Raw genomic sequence first — 24,335 nt, 5'->3', positions numbered from 1 at the left:
GTACCACTTTTCTATCTTTGAAAGCAAGTCATACAGCTGTTAAAGGGGCTGAGAGAAACAGACCCCACCTCTTGGGAGCAGCTACAAATATTTTGGACATATTTCCCACCTACCAGGCTAGGTACACTCTTCCAGAAACATCTTATTGACAAGTACTTATCTGATTTGAATTTACTGCCTCCAACTTTTGTTATTTGAATTACAAAATTCAGAGTGAGTCAGAATTGCACAAGTTGTCAGAGAAATACGCACTCCCCACACACATGCCTTTTCTGATTTACAGAAGAACACATATAAAAGACTCAAATAATTTACATAATCATGAAACAATAAATTGGAAGGAGCTTTTGTAATGAAGATATTAGAGAACAGTATTGTAAGTAATTAGAAAGTTGAAGAGTTTGAGAACAAAAAAATAATTTTAGTTTAATTTAAATTGAGGGGTATGTAGAGAGAAAAGACACAGAAGACTGGTGTGGGTAGAGGGAAGGGCCAGTAAAATGAACCACACATAATTGTTCCTTGAGCTAATTCTGAAATCTGAAGAACAAAATAAAAATGTTATATCTTTGAAAGCAAAACAAGACAAGACAGTAATGTCACCATTTGACTTCAATACTTGAAGTCATGAAACTGGCTAACTAATCTAGAATTTTTGTCTCTAATATAGATGAACTTTAAGGAGCTTATTAATTTTGTGGCTGTATTGTGTGAGTTTAAAAGCTTTTTAGAAAATTGTGGCTCAGAGGGACTCAGAGTTGTTTTGGGATACCCAGTTGGTTGGTGGCAGACTCACAATAGAGCCTACATATCCAAATCCAACTCTGAGGTGTTTTCCATTAGTCCTACATGTTTTACATGTAGATACTCTGTTCAGGGACCCCCTAACCCCAGGATAATTACCCTCAGAGCTCAGTCAGGGAGTTCAGTGAGAAGGCTACAAAATTCAGTCATTTCCTTTAGAATGGGGAGGGTATATGGGGAAGGGCATGGCGTCCCTGTCCTTCCTATTTGAAAAAGCTGCTGGGTCTTTCAAAGCATTTTGAGGATGTGTTAATATTGCCTCTTGCCTCACTTTTGGTCCAGCATGTCTATATCACCTACTAAGTAGGTGACCACATTTTCCCTGGTGGAAAGTGTAGGAGGTAATGATATTTTTCCTATGCCCATCACCAACACTGGCCCTATCCAAGACATGGCCACGAGTCTGCTGCCGTTCCCTCCATGGGGGCATGGTCACAGCGCTCCCAGGCACCCCGTGTGGATGCTGAGCTACTGAAACCGCTCTTTGTGTTGTTGGATGGCTATTAACCATTTTTGACAAAAGGAATGTTTTCCCTGTTCTGGAAAGGGAATCCTCTGTCAAGATAAACAGCCCTTTCCCTCCACTCCTCCAACTTGGCTCTTGCCAGGAAGGTCTAAATAGGTCCTCTGTAGTCATTTTCTTTTCAGTATTTCACACCAGAGTTCAGTTATAAACACAGCCAGAAAAGTTAGCTTGTGCTGAAAGACCACAGAAGCCACAGAACAGAGAGCTGTTTTAGGTTTGGGCGTTCAGGTCCAGGCCTCCTGTGGACACTTAGGATCTAGGGAAATGTCCCTTCTCCCCCACCCCTCCCTTTCTATCATTTTCCAATGTGATTGATTTATAAATGTGCTTCTCTCTTGAATTCTTGTGTATGATTTTTTCCGCTCCAGCACTTATCTCCCCCATTGTTCTGTTCCAGATGACTCCATGGAGCATTGGTTACCTGATCTGTTATGCTGCTCTGAACTGGTGTTGGGAAACAACGGAAGTGTACAAACTAGCTCATTGTCCAAGATGAATCTTTTTGTCACAGTAAGTACATGTCATTGCCATGGAGAGGGGCTGGGGGCACCCCATGTTGCTTCTGATAGATGGATTATAACTTCACAAACACATGATGCCTCAGCTAATGTGAACGAGTCAGAGCACGTGTGCATCTTGAGCTACCATTTCTGTTCCAATTTTTCCTCCCTACATGCCTCCCATTTGTGACTTCTTTGCTTCTTCAGAGATGCCACTGCTGTCAAAATTTGGGGGGGCACCAATATGAAACCCACCACATGAGTTAGTGGTAATGGTGGACGTGTGATAGGCAGGGGGGGTTTGGTGTCGACCTTGTTCTGTCTTGGGATCCACACATCTGACGAGTGGTCCTACCCTCAGATTCTGACTTTGTGGGGAGGGATAAATTCCCTGTTGCCCTTGTTAGTTGAGGTGCTTGTTAGGTGCTTCTGTGGCTGCAGGAAGTGACCTGAGTCTGATCAGGAGGCAAGTTTGACTTCAGGATCAGGAATTTCGCAAAGCTCTAGAGTGCCAAAGGTTTCCTCTGTGACTTGGCACATCTCAGTGGCAGACCCCTAGATGAGGGCCATCTGGGCTTGCCCTTAGGCCTGCTGTTTCCCATTTGCACCCTCTGTGATCTATCGCCTGTTTCCCTCAGGCACAGAACAGCATGGAGTCAGTCCTGAGCTATTTTTCTAGGCTACCCACGGTCACACCTGAATGTGTGTGGCAAGAAAGGAAAGCTTGGCCATTGACAATTACTTCACATTTTCCTGGAAAATAAAGACCCAGGAAAGGGGATACAGAATGTAAGACTGGGAGAGGAAAAGCATTACTGTCTGTCCCCTCATCATAGGTTCGCTCCGTCTGACAAATGTTGACTGAAAACTTTCTCTACTGGGGGGATCTGCTGGATGGGCTTCAACCTGGAAGCCCCTTCCCCGCGTCTTCCCTGCATCATGCACAGCTAACCTCCCATTATTGTTAGGGTTATCATCTGCACCCGTCCTCCCCGTCCCCGGTGCCCTAGTTGCAGGCCATTATCACTTGGTTCTGGCTGAGACAGTTGAAGCACGTTTCTAGTAGCCATGCCCCCACTCCCCACTCTCCCTCCCCCATTGAATCAGTTTAATAATTCATTTAGACAGTAATGAGTTCTCAGAAGGGTGCAGGAAAGAGAGCATGAGACTCTAGGACTATAATCCTCCATCTGTCTTTGTGACTTTTTCCGTGACAGGTAGGGTTAGCTGGGCAGGAATATCCTTCCAGGGCTGAGTTTCAGTGGCACTGTCCCCTTCCTTTCTTCTCTGGGTTCAGTAGCCAGCAGCGGGCTGGAGAGCATATGGACTCATCTGGTCAGTGTTCAGGGTCACCCAATGAAGTCCACGTCAGTTGAACCACCTTGCCTGCCTCCTGCTGTCCCTCTTATAAGTCCTCCAGCATGGCCACACTGATCTGCTAGTCTACCCACCTTCCTGCCTGTCCACCCCTAAAGGTTCTTCCTGGACTCAGTGCCACATCCAAGCAGAGATAATACTCATCTGTCCCAGCCAACTGCTCTATGAAGTCTTCTATCTTTTTACTCAACTGAGAGCTCCTCTGCCTGCTCTGAAATTCCATCTCACACAGAGATATATGTAAATTTATGTGTATATCCACATACGCATCTCTATTGTAAATTCTTACTCATGCCTAAGTTTTGTATCTACAGTTCAAGAATGTCCGTTTGCAGGCTTTTCCTCCCTTGGGAAGGTTCACAGCATCCTTTTCACCTGGAGGAATTCTGGGTTCTTGTCAGCACACAAGCCTTTGTTGTGTGGAATCTGAGGGACAGAAGAGGGTCAGTGGCTTTATGATTTATTTTAGAAAGCCATGATGGGAGAGAATGGAATTGATCAAGAAGACTCAAAGGCTTATTGTCCACTCTTCTGAAGCTAAGACTCAAGCTCCACAAGGGAGGGGACTTCTAGAATCATAGGTGATTCTGAAATCATAGGTGACCGGCCCGTTGCTTGGCCTGTTCACCGTGCGCCTTGTTCCTGGAAGGTGCAGGTCCCCACAGGAGTTGCTGTTAAGGGGACACCCCAGGAAGGGTCCACTTCCCAGCAGAGTGGCATACTTCCACACCTAGACTCTAAATGGGAAGTCAGGGATCCATGTGTCGAGAGGAATGATGAAATTCCAAGTTGCCATGGGTCAATGGTTGTTTGGATACTGCCTGTCACTGGTCATGTTGTGTTTGGTGACTACCATTATGCTTGAAATGAATAAATACAGAGACCCAGGAGGTGAACCTTCCAGAATCATAGAGGATTCTAAGATCATAAGTGATTCTAAAAGGCAAAAGAAGGTTACCAGCTACAACTCAATTGTCTGCATCATAGTAGAGGTGGGATTTTTTTCTTATGTTTAGGTAAAGGAATCAGAATTTAAGATGTCAAAAGCATTTTAGACCACGAAACAGTTATTTGAATATAAAAAGTGGTCAGTATTCAGTAGGGACTTCTCTTCAGATGAAAAAGAAATGTACCTTTGGTCTGTTGTTCATTCATGTTCATGAATTCGTTCATCTTGGAAATTTGTAATGAGCACCTAGCATGGGGTTGGTGGTGGGGGGGTCTAAAGAAGAATAAAAGGATCCTATACTTTTTCCTCCAGGAGTTTGTAATCAAGTAGGAAGTAACAGCTTTAGAACACACGGGGACAGGTGTGAGCAGGGAAGTGGGAGGAGAAAGGGAGTCTGGAACATGACCAGACTGAAGGGTTTTGACAAGACTTCTGCAGAAAATGGCCTTCAATTTCAGTGTTGAAGTTGGGAACAGGAATGTGTCACATGAAGCAGGGGAGAAAGAGAGGAGAGTTCTGGGGTGAGGACAGGGTTTGTTCCAGGAATAAATGGGAGGAGCAGAGCCCTCTTGAGAGCTGAAAGCAACTCAACTGGTGGCAGTGGGGGGAGAACAGAGACGTGTCTGGGCTGAAGCTGTGTGGCTGGCAGGCAGGTTGCAGGAGTCTTGCTGAGCTTGCTAAGTATTCAGGGCTTCATCTCAAAGCACTGGCAAGCCACTGAAGGGTATTATTTTGATTCTATGAAACTATGGTATTAATTTTTCTGTGGTGCTATAATAAATTACCACACATATGGTGGCTTAGACAACACGGTTCTGGAGATCAGAATCCAAACTGGATCTCACAGGCCTAAAGTCGAGCTGTTGGCAGAGCTCTGTTCCTTCTCAGAGCTCTAGGGGAGAACCCCTTTCTTGCCTTTTCTAGCTTTTAAAGACTCCCTACCTTCCTTAGCTTGTGCCCTTCTTCCATTAGGAACATTTTGGGGACCATATCTGGCAATCACAGACACTAAGCATGACAATGACACCAACTACTTTGTGCACACTCCATGAGGACAGGACCATGACTTCTTTGCTCTCTTCTGTGTACCCTTTGTTTGACGCTGTTCCTTCCACTTGAAAATTCATTACAAAAATATACTGATGAATGAGGAAAAAGACATTTAGATATTTATGGCTTCAGAGGGAAGAACGGACAGTTCAGAGGCAAGAATGGGTAGAAAGGCAAGTTAGAAAGTTATTATTTTCCAGAAATGGAGTTAGACTTACCTGGATGAGAGGGTATCAATGAGTAGCTTTTAGAAGAATTTAGAAGACAGAATCAGTAAGATTTGAAGATGGATCAGATGTGAGGAAGGTGATGTCCAGATGTTCAGCTTGAGTACCAAGGAGGGTGGTGCCTCTTCTGACTGACTTAGGGAACTGGAGGAGGGGCAGGTCTGAATGAGACGGGGAATGTAGATTTGTGTGGTTTGTGTGGGGTGAAGTTGGGATGCCTGAGGTTGAGATACACCAATGTCTGCTCCCAATAGGCAAAGTAAGTGGAAAGCTTGAAGGAGAGGCTGAATCTGGAGTTAAGGTTTAGAAGTTGTCCCAGTGACACTGGAGTGTCTCTGATTCTGATGGCAAGTGTGGTTGCCATAGCTGTCATAAGTTGCCTCTGCAGCTGAGAAAACCTGTGACGTGTAGCAGCTCTTAATGGTGGGCTCTGTCTTCCAGTGTTGCAGCAGACCCCAGAAGCTCACCAACTTCTTCTTTCTAGGTTCTGTCTCAAGAGGATGAGTGAGTGTGAGTAGGATTTATTCAAATGTGATAGATACAGTACTCCCTCAGTGCAAGAAGGGACCCCATAGGGGTTGCTCTTGAATGTGCTAGTCTAGGGTTTTAATATAGCACTTGGGTCAATGCTATTTGTCCAAATTTATGCTGATCAGGGTTTGGAAAAGTACTAGTGCTACGGGTCGACCCTTCAGTCTGAACTTCTTTTCAGTCTGCCCTACTTCCGTTTCCTTGCTGCTTCTCTGCAATCGCAGCTTCCAGGAGGTTGAGGTTGTGGGATGGTAGATGCTGGGTTTCTGAGCTGTGGGTTGTGTGGAGCAGGCCTCTGCCTCAGGCGAGGCAGGGTACTGTGGGATGAAGGTTGGCATGCCCTGGCTCATTGTGTGAGAACTGAGCCAGCACGTTGGGCTCTGCACATCTACTTGTACTCCAGCTGCCCAGGTCACTGCTCCACAGCTCCAGACAAGGGGTTTGACTTCACCAGCTCTCAGTATTTGCCTAAGACAGTTAGGGACATGAATACTGTCACACAGAGGAAAAGTGTAAGGGAGAAGGGGAGAGAGCCCTGACCAAGCCCTGAATCACAGGTTTACAAAATCTGTTCTCATGCCAACATCACTGCTGTGCTCCTTGAATCTTTGCTGGGAAAGGATCACCATTTGGGTTGTTTTTCCCCCGTGGGGCTTGACATGGGATATGGAAACTACCTACTTTTATCAAATCCATTTAGAGATTGCTTGCACTGAAGTCCTTTTATAAGCTATGGGATTTGGGTGGAATGGACATTTATAGCTTGAATGGGGAGCACAGTAGGTACCCCAGATGCTGTAAATGTCTAAAGAGGTACCCCCTGGGAAAGGGAGGAACCTGGAGCCTGTGTCTATCTGAATGTTCTTTTCTTGTTTTTGTGTTTCCATGAATGACTGTACTGAGTGGAAGCATGGGTATACTGAGGGTACAGGCCCAGAAGGAATAGTGAGCTACAGTAAGAGTTATGAAAGGTGGAAGTACCAGGGAATTGCCAGAACTCAGTGACTTCACTCTGGGAAACTGGGTGAACCCCATTTGCCATGTCTAGATGGGACAAAAGAAGGCAGGGCTTTCAGGGCACTTGACTTGAAAGAAGTTGACTTTTAAGAAGTTGAGAAAGCCCAGGATGCTTCAAGATTTTAAAGATCCTGAGTATAAATAAACAAAACAAAAAATAAAACAAAATAAAAAGGAAGAAAAATGCCAAACCTGCAAGTATTCTGAAAATATAAGTTTGCATTTGACAAACTGATTCTTTTGAACCCAAACACAACTATACAATATGTGTTATACGTAAGACATTTATAGGGTTTATGAAAATAAGTTCATTATGTACCATGGTAGTGTGGCGTGTAGCAAAGCTTGAGACTAGGGCTCTGAGAGGAGCACCACCATCTTTGGTCCTTATGTGTCATTGATGTATGCCACACGGTGACTTTTATGTTGGAATTTGAGACCCTCTGCTCTAATCATCTCTACTTAGGATGGTGAGGCCAAGGCCAGTGGCCCTTAATGGTGCCTTTATGCATTTTATCCATCATTTAAAACCCAGGTAGTCTTCTTCCTTTGTTGAATGTTAATCAAGAGCCAATAAATGCCAGGAAATTAGCTCCAGTAGGTTCTGGGGCCACAAGGGTAATGAAGACACAGGCTCACACTGGAGGAGCTCCTAGGTGGTCACACTGTCCCCCCACGGTAGCAGCTAACCCCAACTTAGGTGACCCGCCTCATGTAGCTCTTTCCATAAGTCTGCTAACGCAAGTATTACTTCCTTGCCCTTTGTTATTTTTTTTTTTAATTTTTAAAAAATGTTTATTCTTAAGTTGTAGGTAGACACAATATCTTTGTTTTACATTTATGTGGTGCTGAGGATTGAACACAGTGCCTCATGCATGCTAGGCGAGCATTCTACCACTGAGCCACAACCCCAGCCCTGTTCTTCTTGTACTTAAATTCTGTACAACTTTTTGGATAAATCCCATATAGTCTGCCTTGCTATTTACTTTGATAACAATTGAATTTAAATTGTGAAAATAATCTAACAACTTAAGTGTGAAAATTAATTACATTTCTTATTTATAGATTGCAAATAATCACAGTGATGATAATCAGTTTTAATGCATAATAACAATAAAACCTCTGCCCATCATTGTAGGCAGACCCTGCAGCATGGCCTAGGCAGTGCATACTAGGCAGAAGCTGCTGTGCTGGTTGATGCTCTTGGATGGTTCCGTTTGGACCCCTGCCTGATGATACTTTAAAATCTCCCATGGAGAAACTGCTACATGTTAACCAGAAACTCCGGAGTGAAGTGGGACGCCTGCTCAGCTGGAGACTACAATTCCCAGCCTCCTTTGCAGGTAGGTGCATGGGTCTGAGTAAGTGTAGGCCAGAGGAGTATGAGAAAGCCATTCTCTTATCTCCCTCTGTTGTAAGAATCTTCTTATCTACCAGTTCCCCATGGAGTCATTGAAGTCTAAATCTGTATTCCTGGTACATTAGAAGGTCCTTTAAATGTTTACTAAATAATGAAGGAATTAAGGAATACCCTGTACATCAGTTGCCTCTGTTGATTGGGGTCCTCTTCCAGTTCTCTTCAAGAATTGCAGAAAGCATCCTATCTGTTCCTGATGTTGACAAAATTGTCAATAGCAGTTGATTGGATTTCAATAATTAATCCCTCTCACATCTCACCTGCCACATGTATGTTGGGGCAGAACGCCCACTTGTGCATACCTTCATGTTTCCACAATCCACAAAATAAATCCATCAAAATGCCCAGCTCTCTCTCCAACGGTGTCAACCTATTATATTTGTGTGCTGCTATATTATTCAGCCAATGTTAAATGCTGGGTTCAGAGAATTTGGTAGGTACCTTATAGGAATCTTAACTTTAAAAAGAGGCTAATCATATATGTTCCTTTAAACAAAGTTGGCTTGTTTGTGACTGGGAAGAAAATGTACTATTTAAAAGGAGGGACTTTGTCTATGAAACTGTCATCACAATAAAGTGGAGCATATCTGGGCAATATGACATGTCTGGGCCACTTTAGACACTGCCGGTAGCCATGAAACCATCATTCACTTTCTGAACTGCTCCAATTTCCCTTGATCTGGGAAGCCCAGGCTGGTTGTAGTTGGGCTCTGAAAACCATCTTGGAAACTCCTTCAATAGATGTTTATACAGCAGGGATATAAACAGAAAGACCACTTCTCTCTCTCCTGAGGCAGGGTGGAAAAAAGAAGGAAGATTATTGTACATAAATGTCACCATGAGCCGCAATCACTAATCATGGTGGAAATACATTTTATGTATTTTCCTTCCCCCATGTGCTTTATATAAACAGCAAAACACATTGAACTGATTTTTCAAACAAACTTACAAAATTAGAAAACACAACCAACCTTTAACAGTTAGTAGCATGAATGATCAGGGGCTACAAAGAGGTTTTTAACTATTGAAACAGGTTGGCAGCATGACAAATGAGTTTTTTCTTCTTCCAAACCGTTAAAAATAGCTTTTATAAACTTTTAACTCCCTCTTATGGTGAGCTCACCATTAATCACCTTTATGACATCTTATATTTAGGCCATGGATAAATCCATGGGTCCTAATCAACCACTTTCCTGAGGAAATTGGCCAAATCCCGACTGGAGGGGAGGGGGATGAATCACAACAACCCTGCTATTCAGACAGATCTCTTTTCAAGTGCCCTTAAAGCTTTTTTTTTCGTACACCAGTGAAGACAGCCACACAGGAAACAATAATAGTTTAATCTCTTGAAAAATTTCCTTCCTGCACTGCAGTGCTTTCAGACAGGTACTCAGAGCGAGCCAAAGAAAATGAGCAGCAGCCCTGCCAAGAGCAGGCTGCTGCTTGAGGCTCTCAGTTTCAGCGCCCTCTTCTTCCCAGTCTCTGCACAGGAATCTGCTTGCTCTCCCTGGGGTTTTGTCACCCCCGGGCTCCCATTAGGGGTGCTGCTGCCCAGGTGGGGCCCTGACTGACCACGGAAAAGACAGATAAGTAGGAGAAGAGTCATTTGGCGACTTGATGTTTGGCTAGACGTTGAAAAGCCTCTCCTTCCTTCTGGAGTTCTCTTGGGCTTCCTTTGGGAAAACAAAGCACCATTTGCCCCAGGAGGTACCATCACAGACCTGCGTCTGGTTCTTGTGGAACCCCACCATGAGTGCTGGACAAGCAAGACTAGTGTCAAGACTAACAGGGAATGTTTTGTTTTTAACAAGGCTTAGGGAATCTGAGCTACTTCTGAGATTTGTGGGATATATGGACCTCTAGCTTTACCCTCTCCAACCAGTGCAGAGCATTCAACAACTCATACATAGGCCTGTCCTTGGAAATGAGGTCCATCTCCTGTGAAGGGCCCAAGCTGCATGTAACTTACCTCAAAGTAGATGTTTCCAACCAGCAGGTTCACTGGACTGGGGACAGAAAGAGTCTTGACTTTCCCATGGGCCACTGACTGCTGGCTCAGACTGGATTGTCCATCCTCATCTTGACCTATTGGCTAGAATTTTTGCTGCCTGCCCTCCCCACACCTCTGCCTCTGCCTTAACATACCACTGAACACTCTGGCTCTCACTTCTGCCTTCTCACCCAACCATATTTTTGTTTATCCCCTAAGTTTGGCAGTTTCATGAACAACTTGCAGGGCCTTGCAGAAAGAAAATCATCTCTCTTTACAGGGACTAGATCATTGCCTAATCTCTCAATTGAGTAGGAGGGGGCAAAAGGATTCATTGGCCAAATTTCTAATTGGCACAAAAGAAAGTGAACAAAATTTGTTATTATGAAGAAAGTAGCCCCTTGAAGCCACCCATAGTGTCTAGGAATTCTTTGGATCTGTTCCTGGGCATTTTCAGGCCAAGTAAAATGTACATAAAACAGGATCTGACTGTTTTCATCTCTTTTTTTTCCCTTTCATTATCTAGGATAATGAACAGCTGTAGTATTTTCCTTAGACAAGTGCCGTGGCCAGCCAGGAATATCTTCTCAGCAGTCCAAGTAAGAAAATCAGTAATCCATGGTCACAAAGTAGCTGAGGAGGGGCCCATATTGTAAAGAATCATCAAAGACCAAAAGACATCTTTAAGATGTTCGTCCCAGTGTTATTTATAATAGCAATATGATTAATGACATGTTTCTAGCAATAAGCAGATGCTTTTCACATAATAGACACTTCCCAAAGGTATGAAAAGTCCTGTTTTCAAGAAAATGAAATTAATGGAACGTTATGATACTATGTTAAGTGAAAAAAAGCAAAACACACTATTAATAGTATTTTCCAATTTATATATTTATTACAGAAAAAATATTATTTCTGGTTAATAGAATTGAGTGATTTTTAATTTCCATTTTATAATTTTTAAGAATTTCTAAAAGGTTTTAATGCAGTTTTTTTAGAACAACAGGCATTATTTCTGATTATATCACTAGAAATCTTTTTTGCTTTTTTAGAAACTTGAATTCCTCTTGAATTATGTTTTTTCATGCCCATGAAATACCATATATACATATTTTTTTTCCTAATTTTTAAATAGGTTTCCAAATGCATTCTACTGTCTGTCTGCTAAGCTCCCTGATATTGTAGAAGCTCTCTTCTGGATTCCCATTACTTCTACAACTAATCTTGGTCCATCAGAACCATATCTTGGCTCACATGTCTTTTGACCTCTTCTACATTCTGACAGATGGACTTCCCAGGCACTAAATTACGGCTGTCTTGTGTGCTGCTCTTTGGAACTGTCTGCAGGTGGAAAGTCCCCTGTCCATCTCTTGCGTGGCCTGAGTCAGGTCAGGCCAGGTACTTTCCCTACTTCCTCCCTGGCCCTGGGATCTTTGTACACACCCGCTCCCTGACAGCACCCACCTTCCTGCTCACTCTTGCCAACACCAAACGCCCTGCTCTGTGCCTCTACACTCAGGGCGACAGTTTTCTCTCACACATCCCAGATCTTGTCCTTGTCCCCAAGACCCCACTGAAGTCTAGTCTTCCTCTGTCCACCCCCCACCCCCCCGTACTTCTTAGTCATTACATTTACCACTTCCTAGGGGAACCCACAGTCCATCTCTCTTCCTGGGGCAGTGATCACTTTCAACCCTAGCATGTGACACCTCCTTTTGGTAGCCACTCAGTTCAAGGGTGGAACTGAGTCAAGACAATTTTAATTTCTATCTCCTAAACTGTAAGATTGTTTAATTTTTTTTTAAATCAAAGACAGGTATCAATTTATTTATTTATTTTTAAGTTTTGGGCGGACACAACATCTTTGTACGTGGTGCTGAGGATCGAACCCGGGCCGCACGCATGCCAGGCGAGCGCGCTATCGCTTGAGCCACATCCCCAGCCCCAAGATTGTTTAATTTTAATTATGATTGGATTCCTGCTATCACATCAATTTTTGGTGGTCTTATTTAACTCCATGCATTAAATATCTCATGTTTTCTGTATTTATTAGGCATGTGGTGCACTGGATCTTAGCTGGTCCTTTCTGATTATTTCCTTTAACTCTGTCATATTTACATGATGATTTTCATATAGAATCACACAGATATCAGGCCTCGGGGATTTGCTTGTATGCTTTTATTTGAGAAGTTACCTCCCTTCTCAATGTTATTTGAAAGCTAAAAACTCTTAGGTAGAAGAAGGGTGGGAAGGAGGTAGGCAGAAAAGGAGATTAAGAAATGAGAGGGGAAGAGAGACAGAGATGGTCATTTCTGTGTTTAGTTTTTAAATTTTTGTGCTATATATTGGCAGCAAACACTGCAGTATTTCTTAAATATTTTTCCTGGGAAAACAGTGGTGTTTTTAACTTGAAAGAAAAAGTTTTAATGTTTATAAAGACAGCCTGTCTACTCTGAGAATAATGGAAATACCAGTTTGACTTTGCTCTGGGAGGTGGGCTCCGATATTAGGTAAAGACATAAACTAGTCAGGGAAAAAGATAAACCTGCAAGTTTCTAAGGAAACGTTGAATTAATTGTATATTAACCATGTCTTCATATAGTGGCCTCACTATAGATGACCCCTAAAATAACAAAAAATAGGCAAAGTCAAGGTCTTTGAGAGACGCTTTTAAAGCAACATTAGATCTTTTTGACCAGTGAAAAGCTGAATGTCCGGAATTTGATGTTTGATATTTCTTAAAAGAGATGTCTTAAGAGACTGACAGGAACCAAATAAAATCTGGAATAAACAGGATCAGCTGACTGTCAAGGAGGGAGGTGGTTGCCCCTTCGTGGTGTCTCGCTGCCAGTCTTCCTGTATGCCTGTAATCATAGTCAGATAAGCCCTGCTGTGCCCGGCTTCACTTCAGGAAGGTTCTGTGACCTCGTAAGCAAATAAGGTGTGGTGGGAACCGAGCTAGGCTCCGCTGGCCAAGCCCTGCCTGAACACTCAGGAACAGACTCATATGAACCAGCACCGTGCCCAGGTGGAGGCCCAGTCTGCATGTCAGCACTTGGCTTATTTTGGGTCAAAGCTCAGGTGAGTCAGAGAAAGTTCACTGTGCTCCTCAGCCCACCCCACTTCTTTTGTTTAGTTATGGAAGGAGAGCCTGGCCTGGAAGTCTTGGAGGGCTGATTACCCCTAAAAACACAAGAAGTCACAGTGTGACCTGTGTGGGTGTTGGTTGGCTTTCTCTGTGAGGCAAGGCAAGGGGGGACTGGCCTGGTTCACTGGATGGGCAGACAGGGACCAGCATTGCCCTCTCCCCTTGGCCCCCTTTCCACTACTCCCCAGGCACATTTGCATGCTCCCCAAGCCACTCAGTTTTTGGTTGGTCCCAGGGAGACCACATTTCAGGACTCCTATTCTTCATCAGCTGGGCATGTTCCAAGGACAACTCTGAGGACCAGAGGATGGTAGATCCATGAGAAGGAGGGGACCATAGTGCCCAGATCACCTTGTGATCAGACTGTGATAATAGTGGGGCATAAGCCACCATACAGTGATGCTGCTGGGATTTAGCATCATCCGTTAGAGCAGTCAGACTATGTGACCAATACAGAGCAGTTGCAAAAGTGGACTTGGCAGTGGCCAACACAGCCTTGCTTTTTGCCTCAACTTCCTCGTGGACCAGAGACAGGGTGAGTTAGTGTTTAGAATAATGCGTGGTGCTCAGGGACATGAGAGCCACTGCTGCAGTACTGCAGCGCTATTCCTGCTCGTGTCACCGCTGCTGTCCATACATCTCTTACAGAACCTCTCCCCTCACTGCTATGGTGCTTTTGGTTTCAGGGGAAGAGAAACCAATGAGGAAAATGGTTGCTCATTCCAAGAAGACCTACCATTGATCTTTGGCTTCATGAGAGGGGAAAACAGATTTCTTTTTCTTTTATGATGTGAGGTCTTGCTTTGCTGCCCAGTCTGCTTTGAACTCAAGTGACCCTCCTGCCTCAGTCTCCTGAGTAAGGTGGGACCACAGGAAATACCACTGTGCCCAGCTGGGTTTCTCCATCCAAACCTACGTGAAGTGCCAGCTATACCCACAAAACAAGCCTGAGATCTGCAACTCAGAGATTATATACAAGGAAATGGTACATTTCCTATTGTGATGGACGCCAAATGCCACCAATGATTCAGCCTGGATTTAGGGGAGAGAGATCATTTGTGTTATGAAGAAATTATCGAGGATTGTATGAATAAGTAATGAGGTATTTAGTCTCTCTAGCCCATTTGGGAGGGGTGAGCACACGAAAAAGAACAAATGCTAAATGTGGTCCTAGAAATTTAATAGGGCCCACAAAATAAATTGGACTTTTAGTAGGGATTTCATAATGGGATTTTGGACAAAGACAATATTGCACCTGTATTATCATCCCAGTCAGTCAACTAGGATAATTAGAACTGTTTTAACCCACAGAGATGTCTGAGTCCTAGGAGGATGGTGTTGAGAAGTAAAAGTGGCTTTAATGCAGATTTTAAAGTCAATCTGCCTGGGTTCAAATTCAGCGTCTCACCAGCTGTGTGAACCTTGGGCAAGATACTTAATTTCTTTGGGCTTTGGTTTCTTCATCATTAAACTGAAAATAATCATAATATTTCTAAGTATTAAGTGAGGATTAAATGACTAATACTTTCAAAAGTTTAGAACAGAATCATACTATACTGCTGCTAATTATTATCATTATTGTTTGAAAACACCGTTTGGTACCTTGGTCGGGAATATAGACATTTATTTCAAAGGGGTTTTTAAGCTTCCTAACTTGAAAGGGAAATATGAAGCTTCATGCCTTTGAACTTCGATCCAGGGAACTCCCCCTGGGGTTAGCATAGAGATATGTTTGCCTAGTTCCATGGTGGCTCTATCAACAGCAGGAAGAAACAAAGGGTTCAAGGCCAAGGTCACGGACTCCAAGATGTTCATTTTCATGCTTTTTGTTTGGAGATATTTGGAACCAGCCTCAGTGCTTTTAAAGGCTCTTTTCTGATGAGGAGGACAACAGAGAAAAGGACGCATCTGGCACACAGGAGTTTGATGAGCATCTGTAACCATCTCTGAAGATGGGAAGAAGCCACCTAGATGCATTAGAATTATATTCCTGAAATTAAGTTTTTACTTGTTCTTTCATTTTGTCTTTCCAAATTCCAACTCTTATTCAGAACAACTTCAAACAAAATGATACATTTTAAAAACTTTTAGTTTGGAAATAATTTCAAATGTATAGGCAGATTATAATAAAAATATTAGGATCTGTGACAAAGAGCCCTTTACCCAGATTCACCTGCTGAGAATGTTTGACTCCATTTTCATTATTACTTGTGCCTGCCCCTATACCCAGTGTACATGTACTTAGGCACACAAAATATTTTTTTCTTGAACATTTGTAAATAATTTGCATATATCGTGGCCCTTTGCCCCTTAATATTCAGTGTTTACTTCCAAAGAACAAGTCTATTTTCTTATATAATCAATGTACACTTATCAACCATAGTAAATTTAGCAGTGATACAATACTCAGATGTGTTGTCCATATTCCAGTTTTGTTGATCAATCTCATAATGTCCCTATAACATCTTTTCCTGTAATACAAGGGGGAGTTTCAGATTGCATTTACTTGTATATGTCTTTTTCTCTATAAGTTATATTTTTTAAAGGGTGGAACACTTGTAAGTACCAGAATGTTAAACTTTTTTTATTGCTCTTAATGATGAACCAACCAACTTGAGCTACTTGTTATTTAATTTTGTAATGAAAAAGAAATAAAATGTCCATTTCTTTAGAAAGTTTTGCTTATTTGGGTGCCTTTTAGAAGTGAGTGTTTAATTTTTCTAATGGCTCTATTCTGATGCCTTGGTTCCTAGAAACTTGTCAAGGACAAGAAGGGATCCCTTCTTTCCTCAAGTTTAATATATGGATACCAATAAGATAGAACTCTGGGGAAGTCTTTTAGCATATGCTTGGGAGATGCTCTTATCTGAATTCAAATGGGATTTATGCCTTTCCAGGTTCAAGTTTTCTCAGAAAAATATCATATATATTTATACATGAAAAAGTCTTTCAGTTTTTTTAAGTGCTTGTCACATTTTAAAGAAATGAATGGGGACTGAAAGCCCCAGCACCCTTTTCTGATGAAGAAATAGGAAATGGCCTAAGCTTTGAGATTCCTCTTTTCGTTAGTATAGGATGGTTGCTGCTCTTTACAGCAGACTTATTTAGGAGGAACCAGCAGCTTCTACAGTTGGTACAACTGTATTAAAATATATAACAAATATCTTCTATGTCTACAGACAGCTTGCTGCCTGCTTTGTGAGTTTTATGAACAGAAAGGTGTATGTAGTGATGTGGGAGAAGCAGGGAGTGGGAAGGAGGGAAGAGCAGTCAGCATCTGGACACGGTCTTCCCTAGCCAACAAGTGGTGGACTGGCTTGGTGAGGAAGGGGTGGCTGAGGAGATAAGGCCCCCAAAACACAGTGTGAATGGAGAGATGGGAAATGGCGGCAGGTGTGGGCATGGGTCCCTCTATGATCTTTCAGAGTTTAAATGTTTCTAGAAGCCAGTATCAGTTAATTTCTGTAGAGCTGTCCTAAGACCAAAAGGAAAAAAAAAAAAAAAGGCCACACGTGGGAAGAAAGCTGTTTGGCTTCTTTGGAATGAGAGGGTCCATGGTCTCAGATCCAGCAGGAGATACGCGTTTGAGAATAAGAGGAAGAAAACCCCCAGGGAAACTGAACTGATGTTTGAAACTTGGATCAAGATGGAGATCTCCTGAAAAGCAGAAAAGTTCCAGAACTCCAAGTCTGAGGGAATGGAGAGTGAAAATGAAAGCCATGTCTTGATGAAGAGGGAGTCTTTTATTACTGACCCATGGCTGTGGGTGGGGCAGAGGCCAGGCTGGTGCAGGGAGAGAGGGGTAGTGCAGCCAATTTGGACTCCCTAAAAACAGGCTGAGGTTTTCCTATGCCTTAGCTATAGAATTTAATCCTCTGGGATCTAGTGTAGGACAATTCTTATCTTTCAGTGCATAGACTCCTTTTTATCAGAAAGAAACAGCTCTTAATTAGTCCTTAGAGTGGCCATTTGGTATGAATAGGAGAGTCCAACTCGCAGGTCTGGAGCACTTTAAAAATTTGCTTAGAAGATGGCCACATTAGAGAGCAGGGCATTCTCAGTCTTCTGGTCTCCGTGTCAGGGGCTCGCAGACTGGTTTGGTGTGGACGCTGCTTCTGCAGCTACTCTAACCAAAACCTCTTTGCAGCTCCAGCCTCTTGGGCAACTCAAACGCAACACAGAATGAGAGCAAGGAAGGTGCGTAATTAAAGTGGGACTGAAGTTTAAACTTGAAATGGTCTCCATAAACATTGAGTGCTCAGACACCATATAACTTGTGGTGTTTAATGAGCCCTGGGATTTTTTTTTTTTTAAGTCTTTCAATATGTCAGAGGGAACTATGAGCTAAAGATAATAAACTCTAACTTGTAACATGATTCCTGATAGCATTCCTGATAGCATCATTTCCAGAATGGCAACTTTGGTCTCTGGATTTATTAAATTCATGACAGAGGAGAGGGCATGGTCCTGAAAGGCAGGTAAAGTGGGCCTTTATCAGCCCATCGAGCCTCCCTCCTGCAGTGACTCATAGGTTGATGGCAGTGGTGAAACTTCCTTTCATAAAAAGCTTGATGTTTAGACAATCACTATGCATTTGACCTTTACCTTTAGAACTTCAGTAGAAAAAAGAATAATAAACAAAAAGTAAATTACAAATTATTTGTATGGTTGATTGATAATACAAAGATAGCTTATATATACATATATCTTTTGTATTTATGAAGTTGACATTTTTGGCTAAATATATATATATATATATATGAATAATTTCATAAATTGGCAAATTAAAATACACATGAAAATATTGCTTTTCTATTCATAAACAATAATAATACAACTTGGTACAACTGTATTAAAATATATTACAAATATCTTCTATGTTGTACCAAGTCATTCTTCCTAAAAGCAAGCTGATTTGTAGAGCATTCAAGTCAGTGAGAGTTATTCTGCCGTGTGCAGATAGTGGGTTTTGTTATGAGAGAGTTTTGGGGTGTGGGTGGCTATGGACTAAACTGTGCTTCTCCAAAATTCGTATGTGGAAAACCTCATCCCCCCATGTGACTGATTTCAGACGAGGCTTTTAGGAAGTAATGAGGTTTAATGAGGTTATAAGGATGGTGTCCTAATCAGATAGAATTGGTGGCCTAGTGGCCTCTTAGCAAGAGGAAGAGAGGGAGATTCTGTCCCCGGGCATGCACAAAGGAAAGGCCAAGCAAGCACACAGCCACAGGGTGACCTTCCACAAGCCAGGCCGAGAGCCCTCACCAGGAAGCAGATCCTACTTGACCTGATCTTGGACTTCCAGCCTCCACAGCTCTGGGAAAATCACCGTCTGTTGTTCTGGCTGCTCAGTCTCTGGTGTTTAGTTATGGCAGCCTGAGCTAGGACAGGGTTCGGCAGGAGGCAGCGGAGTCTGAAAGCCATCCCCTCTGCTTTAACATCCCAGCAAGCTTGTAATGGACTTTCCTCTGATGAATAAGGGGCAAGGGTTTGTGTGGGGCTGTGAGGATGTTGGCAAAGAGCCAGAGGCAAAGACTGGTGGGTTTGAGTGCAGCCAGACCTTGGAAAATCTTGCAAGTCACTCTAAGAAGCATGAATCAGCCCCTGCTGTTATCTGAATACTTCCATTTATAGAATCTACCAGAAAACTGCACCAGTCTTTTGTGTACATGTTGATATTAACAAACAAACAAACAAACAAAAAAGGAACACTGTGAATTGAGGCTCTGGCTGCCTCCAAATCCATCTGTCCCTCTCAGGCCTCTTCACAAGTTTATGGTGAAGGCAACAGAGAGGTAGTGAAGGGTTTTATGCAAGCCCAAGGTATGGGTAAAAGGCAGGTAATGTCCTGTGATGCCACTTCTAGTTCAGCATTGAAGAAGGACATGATGGAGACTCTAGAGAGAAGGGCACAGGCAGCAGAGGACAGGCTTAGGTGATTTTAGGTAATCCATTCAACAGATTTGGATATGAAGTGGATGGCATGGAGGGATAATAGCATGGGAGAAATCCAAACTAACTGCCAAGACTTCCTGGTTTCACCTGAAGAGAAGAAGCAAAAAAGTTGGACTCAAGAACTGACATTTTGAGTGCCTCGAGATGTCCTGGTAGACATCTGGCCGGTGACTAAGCCTGGAGCTTGTGGAGAGGTCTGGGCTAGACACGGCAAGCAGTGCTCCAGTTCTCAGCACTCCTAGTTTGCTCTCTAAATCAATGTGCATCTGGACGCTGACACAGCTCTAGTAGATTCCATCAACGGAAGACATGAGGACATTTTCCATTTGAGGCTTAGGAATATGCTTTAATTTTTTTCTTAAGGCTAAATCAGTGGTATAATGTAAGAGAGAGGGGTTTGGGTGGGAGGAAGGGAAAATTCACTCACTTAAATACTTGGGAATACGTCAAGCCAACATGCTGTGGTAGATGTAGGAATTAAATTAAGCTGGCAAAGCTTGCCATGCTGGGCTGAACTTTGGGTAAATGCAGCGTTTGCAGTTGAATAATGACACGTTTTGTAGGGAAGGCATTTTCATGGCTTTGAAGGAGTGATTATGACTTATACATAGCTACAGAAATTAAGTGCTCATTTGTAGTATAGTAATTTATCAATTATTCGTGGCATATTTTCATTGTAGTGTAATAATTTATTATGCTTCCAGGGCCACAGTACTAACAGCTCAGCTCAGGAGCTGGGGCAGGACAGAAATGAGGAGAAGCTGCATAGAGCCAAATACTCTGAATCAGCATAAAGTCATAGAGGAGCTGGGCCCCCCAAATCAACATCATGGCAGCCCAACATGAAGCAGCAGGTTGGGTGGGGAGAGACCCCCAGATTGGACGCAGTGCACTATGAACATCGAGCAGCACTGCTCAGTTTGTTAGACTGGGTAGGGCAGAAGCTGTCGCTGGGAAGTGACTGAAGAACCATCCTTGAGGAGGTGGGAGAAAGGAGAGGGAGCTGAGGTTTTGAAACAGCTGTGGTTGGAGAACATCCATGTTCCAAGGAAGGAAAGAGGGGGTCGTGGCTCCTGAAGAGTGGCAGGAGTCAGGGTGCATCAGTGTCCATGGGGGAATTAGCAGACCCAGCTGCCCAGCAGTGAGGTTGGACACTCCCAGTCAGGACACCCACGGGGAGGGCGGTGAGGGGAAGCTGGTGAGAAAGAGCTCAAATATTTGAGGGCCAAGCCAAGGACAGAATATGGAAGGGAGGTCTTTGAAGATGTGATGGAAGATGAGTGGGGCTGTGGAGCCGGCACCCAAGAGCAGCACCGACATGTTTGCATGGGGTGGGGAGGTGCTTGTCATGGGGTCATGCCTATGACTGAAGACTGGTGAACAAGAGAAAAGCATAGCATATTTATTTAAAGGAAGTCTTATGTGACATGGGAGTCTTCAGAAATGAAGACCCAAAGATTCAGGAAAAACAATATTTGTGCTTCGGTTCAATGGAGCATGGACAGCTGTGTCGAAATGTGACTGGATGGAAGGGCGTGGTGATGTCCCGAGTGGGGAGACCCAGCAAGGCCTGCCTGTTCATATTCTTCTCAGCTCCCCTGGAGAATTCCTTCCTCCTGCATACAGGCAGGACCCCTCTGGACGAGGGTGTTATGATCTGCTCTCAGACAATCTAGGTCAGAGACTTTCCTTTCCCCAGCTCCAGACAGAAGGGGGAAGTCAGCAGGATTTCTAGGTCTTACAACTGGCTTTGGGCGAAAGGGGTTCTAGAGCCTATGACCCACCTTAGGAAGAGGAATGTTTCTGTGGCCTGCCTGAGGGAGAAAGGGCTGTGGCAGGGGAAGGACAGGCAGGAGAAGGGCAGGGGGAAGTCCTTCTGTGCAAGGTACCCAGCGAGCTCAGCAACTGTGCTTTGGGGTACACTTTCTGAACCTCAGCATTTTCTTTGTCCTTGGGCAGGAATGGAAGGGAAAAATAACCCCACTGATCTTAGAATCTTTATAGACAGGCTAAATGAAGTCACAAACGAAGTCTAGGAAGAACTTTGAGGCACACTGATTGAAAGTGAGACAGTGAGGAGCCATTTGTACCCAAGGGCTCTCTGAATCTCTCAGAGATAAGATTAGATTTTTCTCCTTTGTTGGGGACAGGAAGGTAAAGATTCAGGGACACATGGCATAAGTCCAGCCATTTTTATGGAGAAGGAGGAAGAAAAAGTGAGGTTACAAAGGTGAGAAAAGGTGAGAGTTCAAAAAGGGATCCCTACTTTTACCTCAGAGTGGAGAGTGATCTATGAACCTGGGAGGCATGGGGTCCTGGACGTGGTCCCCATCTGACACTGTCCATCTGTGCTTCAGAGCAAGTGCTGGCCTCTCCAAACCTCTGTTCAGTTTTTTCATCTTGAAAACCAGACCCATGGTACATTCTGTGATGGGTCACTGAGCAATTAGAGGTAGGCCCTCCACCGGTCTGAGGTAGGCCCTCCACCAGCACGAGGCTTCTCTTTCTTATTTTCTGTTCAATAATGGAATCTATCTAGAGGTTCATGAAGATGACATGGTGGAGCTATGAGAAGGGCACTGGTAAGGACATTGAAGCAGAGAGGGGTCTTCCAGGTCATCTATTTGATAGGAAACGTCTCATGAACCACAGTCTGAGCGCTTGAGACAGCCCCAAGGAAACATTTTGTTTCCCCTCTTTCCTCCTCTGCTGGAGTTCTGGCATTTTAGCTGGTCAAAAGGTGGCAAGGGTGAAGCCTGTTCTGAAAACATCCACTCTGTGTATGAAGAGCACCCTTCTCCCATATTTCCCTTCAAGGTGTGGCCATTAATTACAGGAAGTGACAGAGATTCCCCTTGCTGCATGATCGACACAAGGATGAATCTCTGTTACTGACTGCAACTAACAGAGATCTAATGGTGCTCAAGAGGCAGGCTGGGAAGGTGTGCTCAGAACCACGCATCAGGTCTGGAGGCACCTTCTTCTGAATGGACCCCCGGGGCTGCGGGGAGACAGAGTAGGTATTATTTTGTTCAGTTCCTCCCAGGAAAATACAGCCGCCGTCCTTTTTTGCTGGCTTGGTTCTGGCACTGGAACAACCTGTCTCTTTACATTAGTTCAGTTCTGTAGAGAAATGGTCATTTAGAAGGAAATAGTTGGAAAATTCAGGCAAGAATCCATTTTTAAACTCACAAATGAATGATTGCTTTCTTATTGTGCTACCCAGAGCTGGAAAAATCATTCCTTTCTGTACATAGTTTTCTTTTTTTGCTTTGTTTTCATTCTGCTTAAAACACACATATGTGCCAGAAGTGAAAACATTTTCAAAGGGCAAGTTTCAAGGACGCCTAAAAATAGGATCTGTTGCCAAATATACATTTCCCCAATATGTAAATGGCTGAAAAGGGGCCCAATCGAAGCATATGCTGTTCACATTTCCATAGAAAAACTAGAGCTGGAAGATTGGACCCTGAGCCCTGAAACTCTTTAAACTAGTGCTTTTCATTTAACTTTTATCCTCAGTCTTTAGACATCATTCTTTGCATATTTTACATCTATCTTTTAATCAGAGCTGAAAAAAGCTACTAAGAATACTTTTATTCTCCAAATGGGAAAGTTATTTTATCACATCAGTCTGCGATTTGACATGAAGCTTTCAAACAATTATCAAGGCTCAAAAAGGAATAAAACACCCAGAGCATCTGGGCCCTTGTGGTTGCTCTGCAGACCCAGGGGGAGTCCGTTGGAAAGCATGTGCAAATTTGTGGAGGTAAGAAACCTTTTATTTCTTGCCTTCTGTGACTTGCAATCAGGCATCACCTCAAATTGTCTCTGGGGGTGGAGGAAAGCTGAACATAAATACATTCATTAAAATCAAAGAAGTCAGTGGTGGTAGGCTTGACTTCGAATTCTGTGCTGTCACCCAGGAGGAATGGCTGTCCTCAATTCTCCACTCTGCACCTTGTAATTTAGAAAAATAACCATTCTTCATGAAAATCGCATGGGTGAGCTAGTCTCTCACAGGCTCTCTTTTATTTTCTGAAAAAAAAATTGTTTTTTGACCAAAAAGGCATCAACACTTTTAGTTATTATACAGCTTTCAACAAAGATTCACAAACCTGCGTGGCTGTATCCTTCCCCGGGGGCTCCCTTGGGCTAGAGTCCTCTGGTTCCTCGGAGACTTCCTCTTCTTCCAGCAGGGCTCTGTGACTGGAGGTCTGGACCTTTCCCCTGGAATTATCTTGCTTTTTCAACTCTGGTTAAACTTTGTCTTCCATATCTTAATATTTCCATGATAGGGTATGGAAAAAGAAACTTAGAAAAGGTTTCACATTTACTATTAAAAAGTTGTGACCTTTGCTCACATTTGCCAGAGAAAGTGCTTATAGCACCAATTAACATGAATTATTAACTCCTAGATTAATAATTTATTAGAAACCTAAAGGCCCTAGGCACTGCCAGAACACACTATTGAAAGAAAAACAAAGAAAACAGCGTAGATCTAATTATAACAATTCGTGGATGATGTTTGGAATTAGTAACGGCACTTAGGTTTCTAAAAGATTTCTTATTTCCCCTTGAACACCATGCTGCTGAAGAGTCCACAAAATCCACTAATGATTCCTGTCATCTCATGCAGATATTGGTCTTTAACAAGTTTTTTAAAATAAATATTTATATACCTATTGTCTTTGTGTCAATGTCCATTCAAAACTCTTGTGCATATTAATTTATCTAATGGATCCTCCTTTGAGTGTCCCTTTGCATTAGATGCTTACTATCCACACTTACCTGTGAGGGACAGAGTCAAGGAGATGATGACTGGTTGCCTTAGTTTTCCAGGG

General features: G+C 43.2%; 2 long non-coding RNA genes across 3 annotated transcripts in view; one reads left to right on the top strand and one right to left on the bottom strand.

Moving 5' to 3' along the window:
* Window positions 1-8,258, top strand: part of LOC125616951 — an 84,143-nt gene extending 75,885 nt beyond the window's left edge. Inside the window, exons 2-3 of the long non-coding RNA XR_007347755.1 lie at window positions 1,728-1,840; window positions 8,120-8,258. This is a non-coding gene — a long non-coding RNA (uncharacterized LOC125616951). The remainder of the gene's footprint in view (window positions 1-1,727; window positions 1,841-8,119) is intronic.
* Window positions 8,259-8,321: 63 nt separating this feature from the next.
* On the bottom strand, window positions 8,322-24,099 carry LOC125616950. Of its 2 annotated transcripts, XR_007347753.1 has the most exons (3): window positions 23,610-24,099; window positions 10,368-10,483; window positions 8,322-9,186 (listed from the first exon to the last, which is right to left on the bottom strand). It is a non-coding gene; the product is annotated as an uncharacterized LOC125616950 (long non-coding RNA). The 2 variants fall into 2 exon arrangements; XR_007347754.1 differs by lacking the exons at window positions 8,322-9,186; window positions 10,368-10,483 and adding an exon at window positions 20,879-23,529.
* Window positions 24,100-24,335: the final 236 nt, after the last annotated feature.

Source organism: Marmota marmota, unplaced genomic scaffold, assembly GCF_001458135.2.
Source record: "Marmota marmota marmota unplaced genomic scaffold, marMar, whole genome shotgun sequence".
Classification (NCBI taxonomy): domain Eukaryota; kingdom Metazoa; phylum Chordata; class Mammalia; order Rodentia; family Sciuridae; genus Marmota; species Marmota marmota.
This window is presented reverse-complemented; position numbering and strand designations above follow the sequence as displayed.